The following is an 8,412-nucleotide window of genomic DNA, read 5'->3' on the forward strand; positions in this document are numbered from 1 at the left end:
TGGGGTGAGGCCCTCACTTCATCCGGCGACTAGCAACGTGCCGGCAGTCCGCAACATGGCCTCCGTCTCTGAGCTCGCCTGCATCTACTCCGCCCTCATCCTCCAGGACGATGAGGTGACGATCACGGAGGATAAGATCAATGCCCTCATTAAAGCAGCTGGTGTCAATGTTGAACCTTTCTGGCCTGGCTTGTTTGCAAAGGCCCTGGCCAATGTCAACATTGGGAGCCTCATCTGCAATGTAGGGGCTGGTGGGCCTGCTCCCGCAGCCGGAGCCGCACCAGCAGGCTGTCCTGCCCCCCTCCACCGCTGCTGCCCCAGCTGAGGAGAAGAAAGTGGAAGCAAAGAAGGAAGAATCCGAGGAGTCTGATGACGACATGGGCTTTGGTCTTTTTGACTAGGCGTTTTGATACCATGGCTAATAAAAGAATGAATCTGTAAAAAAAAAGAGAGAAAGAAAGAAAGAAAGAAAGAAGGAAGGAAGGAAGAAAGAAAGAAAGAAAGAAAGAAAGAAAGAAAGAAAGAAAGAAAGAAAGAAAGAAAGAAAGAAAGAAAGAAAGAAAGAAAGAAAAGAGTCCAGGGGCAAAACTTAGATGAAAAGAATTAGGTCAACTTAAGTTATAAGAGTCAGTGGGACAAGCATAAGATAAGGCCGAGCATTCATAACTAATAATAAGTCTCCATGTCATGGTTTGGGGGCTGGTGGTCCGAGAAAGCCTGTTTTAGAGAAGAAGCATAAGACAGACAAGCACATTTTTATCGGGACCCTGCTCCCACAGCCACCACACCAGCATTCAGCTGGTCACCAAAACAGAGCCCTCCCGCCTCACACCTTGGCAATGCCCCACCTCTCCACATGGTGGCACTAGAGACCAGGTTTCCCACAGAAGCTTTGCCTGTGCCGGCTGCAGCAACTGGCTGACCTGTGCTAAGGAGAAATGGGCAGAACCTGCAGAAACCCACCAGCTCTGCCTGATTACTTTACACCCAGTTCGCCGAACTGAAAACTTTCTCCCTCTTACCCATGGCCCCTGCCTCCAGCTCAACCAAAACTCTCCAGAGTGTCCTTCCTAAACGTTTGTTCACTAGTTTACCGCCAGTCTCTTCCTGGTTCTAGATTCTTCTCCTCTCCCACGATCAGTCCACCCATCTCCTCCTCAGCATCCACAGCTCCGCTTTTTCAAGCACCAGTATTGAGACATGGCTGATATACCATCAACTTCAGCCTTTAAGTTAAGTGGTGTACCATGTTTAAAGTGGAACAGAATCCTCTATCCCTGCTCCACTACCAAGTGCCGGGACTTCCTCAGGATTTGCCTGCTTATCTGTTTCTGTTTGCTGGCTGGCTTGCTTTGAGACTAGGTTTCATTGTGTGCCCCAGGCTAATCTGGAACTCACTATGTAGCCCAAGATTGTAGTGGGAAGCCACTTGTTTGTTTCCTGGCCACCCAGAATTCCAAAATAACCACATAGAAACTGTAATAATTAAATCACTGCTTGCCCCATTAGCTCCAGCTTCTTATTGTCTAACTCTTACATATTAATTTAACCCATTTCTATTCATCTGTGTATCACCACAAGACTGTGGCTTATGGGGTAAAGCTCCAGTGTCTGTCTAAGGAAGGGTTTTATGGCTTCTCTTTGACTCTGCCTTCTTTCTCCCAGCATTCAGTTTAGTTTCCCCACCTAGCTCTGCTCTACCCTATCACAGGCCCAAAATAGCTTCTTTATTAACCAATGGTATTCACAGCATACAGAGGGGAATCCCACATCACAAGATGACCCTGAACTTGTGGCCACCATCTTTTCTCAGACTCCTGAGTCCTAGTATTATAGATGTGAGCCACCACCAGCAAGTTCTGGGATGTTTTCATCGCCCCAAAAGGAAGCACACCCATGAGCAGTCATCCCCTGCTGTAGTCCCCCAGCCCTGGGCAGCCTCACTTTCATCTAGGTGCACAACACACACACACACACAGACCCACAAAAATTAATAAATTTAAATTTTAAACCTGAAGAAAACAAACAATCTAGCTTAAAAACTGACTATGCAGCTAAGTGGAATCACAAATAGCTAATAAACACCTTTTATTTTTATTTTTTTTTGAGAGGGTTTCTCTGTGTACCCTGGCTGTCCTGGAATTCACTCTATAGACTAGGCTGACCTCAAACTCAGAGACCCACTTGCCTCTGCCTGCCAAGAGTTGACATGTGGTAATATTTTGTTTTTGCTATAACAAATAAAACTTGCAGCCAGGCAGTGGTGGCTCATACCTTTAATCCCAGCACTCGAGAGGCAGAGGCAGGCAGATCTCTGTGAGTTTGAGGCCAGCCTGGTCTATGAGAGCTGGTTCCAGGATAGGCTCCAAAGCTACAGAAAAGCCCTGTCTTGAAAAACGAAATAATAATAATAGTAGCAGCTCAGGATCGGTGTGGAACAAGCCACTAGAGCTACTAGTTAGCCACAGAGGCCAAGCAGTAGTGGCACACCCCTTTAATCCCAGCACTCAGGAGGCAGAAACAGAGGCAGATGAATCTCTGTGAGTTCAAGGCCACCCTGGGCTACACAAAATTAATCCAGTCTAAAGGAGAAACAGAGCCACCAGGCAGTGGTGGCTCACATTTTTAATCCCAGTATTTGGGAGTCCCACGCCTTTAATCCCACCCAGCACTAGGAAAGTGGCTGCAGGAAGGGTTATGACTGGGCTGAGCGAAGACTATAAGGTGGGAGGAGAGACATGAGTTTAGAGCATCCATTCTGAGGAGTTGTGGAGACAAGATCTTGCCCTCTTTGGCCTAAGGATCCGGTAGAGGTAAAAGGTCTCTCTAATGGCTGGCTCCTTTACTTCTCAGATCTTTCAGCTTTCACCCCAATATCTGACTCCGCGTATTTTATTATTAAACCCAATTAGAATTCACACTACACTGGGATTAAAGGTGTGTGCCACCGCCACCTGGCAGGAAACACTTTTTCAGATTATTTTTTAGTCTTAGAGATATGGCTCAGAGGTTGAAAGAACTTGCTGCTATCCCAGAGAACCCAAATTCAGTTCCCAGCACCTATATGGTGTCTCACGAAGACCCTGCAACTCTAGCTGCAAAAGTCCTAGCCAGGTGGTTGTGGTGAACGCCTTTAATCCCAGCGCTGGGGAGGCAGAGGCAGGAGGATCTCTGAGTTTGAAGCCAGCCTGGTCTACAAGAGCTAGTTCCAAGACAGGCAACAAAACAACACAGAGAAACCCTGTCTTGAAAGAAAAAAAGAAAAAACTATAACATCTAATTTTGTCATTTTTATTTTGTGTGTTTAGGTGTGTGCCTGCATATTGGATGTTCATCATGTGAATGCAGTACCCAAGGAGACCAGAAGAGGCATTGGAACTAGGGTTTCAGATCACTACAAACTGCCCTACTGCTGAACTCCCCTTCTAATCCTAAGAGGCTACATCATGATAAAAAATGTTATAAAGTCTCATTTGCAAGGGTCATGCCAATAGGAGATTAAGGACATTCTTTCAAAAAAAACACTGAAACAAACTATCCAGTGCAGAATGAAAACTAAGAACAAATAATACCTATTTCATGACCTCTAGCAGGGCCTGGACCAGGTTTCCAAATCAAATACATTCATATTTTTGCAACTAAATTCCTCTTGCTCTATGAGATAAATAGCAGAGGGATTGTGTGATACCTGGCTTCCAGTTGACTATTGGATCACTACTAGCTAAATCGTAACAAAGTGACTTGTTTAATTATAAGGTAACCACACACTGTAACTTTTCTGTTGTTGGTTCCTGGGAAAGCTTTGGACTTAGGTGGCCTCTGTAGCCGCTAACACAGTAATTCCAGGGTGGGTGGGGGGCAACTCCCGTAATACCAGCACTAGGAAGGAAAGGCAGACAGATATATTGTCAGTCTGGGGCCAGCCTGAATTCCAGGCCAGCCAAGGCTGCATAATGAGACCTTGTCTCAAAATAAATAAATAAATAAATAAATAACAATAGAAAATTCAGTGCTCCCTGCTCACTAAGACTCTTTTCACAAGCAGGTCATGTGGTCATGCTAAACAATCTGTGGGAGCTCCCACCCCCACACTGTCTTTCAACCCTTCCAACCCTTTCTCATTCTCACCTGTGTTTAACTCATTCTAGCAAGTTCTCCACCATTCAATGTCAATGTGTGAAGTACTTTGTGTACAAACTCAATGTTTTCTCCACCTGGCAGTGGTAGCCATGCCTTTAATCCCAACACTTGGGAGGCAGAGGCAGGCAGATCTCAGTGAGTTCAAAGCCAGCCTGGTATACAAAGAGAGTCAGTACAGCCAGGACTGCTACACAGAGAAATCCTGTCTCAAAAAACAAACAAACAGCCGGGCGGTGGTGGCGCACGCCTTTAATCCCAGCACTCGGGAGGCAGAGGCAGGCGGATCTCTATGAGTTCGAGGCCAGCCTGGTCTACAAGAGCTAGTTCCAGGACAGGAACCAAAAAGCTACGGAGAAACCCTGTCTCGAAAAATCAAAAAAAAAAAAACAAAAAACAAAAAACAAAAAAACAAATAAAATCAATGTTTTCTGTTCCTGTGTCTTTGGGTGATAAATTTTGGAGGTGAAGAAGGCAGTCTGCCACCCCTGGAGTTTGGAAATGTAGTTCATTTGGTAGAACACTTGCCTATTGTCTATGAGGCCCAGGAGTAGTGGTACAAATCTGCAATCCTAACACACAGGCAGAGGCGGGGAGATCAGGAGTTCGAGGATATCCTCAGCTATGTAAATTCAAGGGAAATCTGGGACATATAATAATGTCTTTAAAAACAGAAGAGTGGGGTGGTGGTGCTGCATGTCTTTAATTCCAGCACCTGGTAGGCAAGAGCAGATGGATATCTGAGTTTAAAGCCAGCCTGTTCTACATAGCAAGTTCCAGGACAGCCAGGACTACACAGAGAAACCTTGTCTCAAAAACAAACAAACAAACAAAAAATAAAAACAGAAAGAATTGTTTGGCCCAGAGACTATGAAAGCAAGTGCTGTTGGGGCCTACCAATTGTCTAAACACTTGCAATCGTGAAATGGTGGTGTTGATATTGATCGTGCAAAGACGGTGCCAATATCTATCTATCTACCTATCATCTATATATCATTCCCTCTTCTTAAAGGATATAAAACTCCCTTCACAAAGGGAAGGAAAGTAAATGTCAGAAACATGACTATTCAAAAGACATTCAGGAAGGGATGGATGTGTGGAGCGGTTGTGCAGAACACCGAAGGCCGCGTTTTCTTCCAGGCCAGCTTCTCTGTTGGGAATTCATGGCACTTACACAAGAGCCAGGCAGGAAACATGTCCTGGCTTCTTTTGCACAAGAGGCAAAAAGCCCATGTTCACACCTGTGGCCTTTTCCAACCTGCCAGCTTCACCGCGGCACCTGTTGTTCCTCTCTTAGCCCACCCTGCCTAACCAGAAACGGAGCCAGCAAGCTGCCTCCTCCGCCCCTGGCACTTGTTCAAACTGTAGCTTCCACGAGCAGATTCACAGAAAACCTGCCCGTGTGGTTTTCAGCTGTTTCCGGGTAGGAATCTTTCCATCCGGGCAGGTTGCTTTTCATCTCGGCGCTTTTGCATATTCATGTTCACCTTTAAAGTTCAACCGCTCCTGCTACTTTGCAGCTTGTCATGACCGACACACCACTCTCTGGCATATGGTGGCATCTCCATTGCCAGCTCCATCACTGGCAAAGATAGTCCCATATATGCACTTATAAGTTCCATTTATCTGTAGCTTTTTTTTCTCTCTCTATCTCAAGACAGGGTTTCTCTGAATAGCCCTGACTGACCTGGAACCTACCTCTGTAGACCATGCTGACCTCAAATTCACAGAGATCTGCCTCCCTCTCCCTCTGTGTGCTGAGATCAAAGGCGTGCTCCACAGTCACCACCACCCAGCTCATTTATCTGTATCTTAAACAAACTGGGAATTGAACCTGGGCCTTAGGAATGATAAACCACCATTTGTACCACGGAGTTACAAGCGCAGCATGCCTCCCTCCTTTTTGGAAGATCTCGCTATGTATAGTCCTGTCTGGCCTGTAATTCCCCATGTAGACCAGGCTGGCCCTTGGGAGTCTCTGCCTCCTGAGCATGGGATTAAATGTGTGCATTAACATCTGGCTTCCCCAGCCCTTTGCAAAACTTTTTGCATTAGAAATAAGAGTCACTAAGTTGTCCAAGATGGCCTTGAGTTTTTGAACCTCCTGATTTAGCCTCCAGAGTAGCTGTGATTCCAGGCTTAGACCACCAGAGCCAGCTTAAATTTTCCAGTTTTTCAATGGCTCTTGCCTATTATGGTTGCTATGAAACTTTGACTATTTCTTCTTGCCTCCTAAATGAGAGGAATTTTATTCATGTTTGATGCTTTTTGGAAAAGACAGCATTTCTGCAAGTCCTCCCAGTAAGCAATGGCTTCATTTAACTTTTTAAGAAAATGTATTCATTGTGCAATTATGCCCAAGGTCATAAAAATTTTGAAAATTAAAACACACTAGCCAAGTGCAGTGGACCATGCCTGCATCCCAGTTACTCTTACTGCTGAGGCAGGAGCATCACTTGGGTCCAGACTTGTAGGCCAGCCTGAACAACATAGTGAAATACTATCTCAGAAAAATTAATTCTAAAAAACCTTTAAAGTACACACGCGTTGGGTCTGGAGAGATGGCCTAGCAGTTAAGGGCACTTGGCTGGTCTTCCAGAGGGCTTGGGTATGATTTAAAGCACCCACACAGCCATTCACAACCATCTGTGGCTCCAGCTCTACGGGATCTGATGCTTTCCCTGTCCCCTATGGGCACAGTTTAGTGGAAGTGCCAGATAAAATAAACACAGAGCACCACTCGCTGAGGACGGTAACTGGGTTTCATGAGATGCAGCTGAGCCCATGAGCAAATGGAAACAAGAGCATAGCCAGGCAGTGGCAGCGCACGCCTTTAATCCCAGCACTCAGGAGGCAGAGGCAGATGGATCTCTATGAGTTCGAGGCCAGCCTGGTCTACACAGTGAGTTCCAGGCAACCACACAGAGAAACTCTGGGGTGGGGTGTACGGGTAAGAGCGTACAGACAACTGCCAGCTGGGCCAGTGGCTGGGATTCCAAACCGGCATCTGTTTGGAATACTACAGCTAATAGATGTAGTAGCTATCTTTACAGTCACGATAACCTAGCACCTGACAAGAAATAGCTTACAGGTTTGTTTTGCCTCGTAGTTGAGGGGATAGAGTCCATCACTGTGGGGAACGCATGGAGGAATATGGAAGTGACTGATCCTGTCCTCACAGACATCCCCAGAGATGCCTCTTCTCCACGATACAGGGAAGTTGACTTGAAGATTAAACATCACACCGGCCAAGGCACAGCTGATAACATGCTTAATAGTTGGTAGCGTGCTTAACAGACACGGAGTTCTGGTTTTGGTCCCTAGCTCCACATAAACGTGATTGGTAGTGCCCACCTGCAACCCTAACATTCAGGAAAGGTTCAGAAAGCTCAGAAGTTCAAGGTCATCAGTAGCTATACGTAACCTGCTGCTTATACAAGGTCCTCTCCTGGAGAAAAACAAAGCACGCACAATAAGACAAACATCACAGCAGCCCGTGTCTTAAGTATCTGTCACAGGGTTTGTTCTCATAATGTCTCCAAATAAGAGATAAATAGATGTGGCACGGAGAAGTGGATTAGAGACATGGGTAGATAGTTGGGTGGATTAGTGAGGGGTGGGGTGGGAAGATGAACAAATTGATGGTTTGGTCATCATTCTGGTTCCGATAACCAGGTTAATTGATAAGAGCCTGTATAAACCTCAGTTTCCCACAACCCAGCAGCCTTCCCTCTTCCACGGTTCATCCTCGGGTGGAAGAGGCTCTACAGCCAGTCGGTGGTGGTGCACGCCTTTAATTCCAGCACACGGGAGGCAAAGAAAGCAGGCAAAGTCATCCAACCGAGATGATCCCACGGCCTGGGTCTCAACTCGAGATAACAGGATTAGACTCTGCCTGGACATGTGGTAACTTGAAGGTGAGCTGGTGACTGTGGGGATGCTATAGGTTTAAATCCGTCCAGGAGGCCGGATAGGGGCCCTTGTCTAGAGCCGCACCACTGGGACGCCCGGGGTAAGAGAGTCAGCAAAGGGAGAAGGCGCGGTCCCAGCGGCGGGAGCGGGAAACCGCCGCGCTGAGCACGCGCGGAGCAGCAGTTCACAGTCCAGGTAGCAGGGAGCGCGCGGGACCCGCCCGAGCGGCAGGGAGTACGCAGGCGCCAGGGCCGGGGGCGGAGTTTCCGTGAGTTCTTCGTCCCTCCCCCACGCAGGCAACGCCTCTTCCAATTGGACGAAGCCGCTACGACGGGCGTGGAGAGAGTCGTCGCGTCCGGTGAC

General features: G+C 47.0%; 1 pseudogene; it reads left to right on the forward strand.

The window, feature by feature from the left end:
- LOC130862340 (60S acidic ribosomal protein P1-like) lies at window positions 1–440 on the forward strand (annotated as a pseudogene).
- The last annotated feature ends 7,972 nt before the right edge of the window (window positions 441–8,412 follow it).

The sequence above is a fragment of the Chionomys nivalis genome, chromosome 19, assembly GCF_950005125.1.
Source record: "Chionomys nivalis chromosome 19, mChiNiv1.1, whole genome shotgun sequence".
Taxonomy (NCBI): domain Eukaryota; kingdom Metazoa; phylum Chordata; class Mammalia; order Rodentia; family Cricetidae; genus Chionomys; species Chionomys nivalis.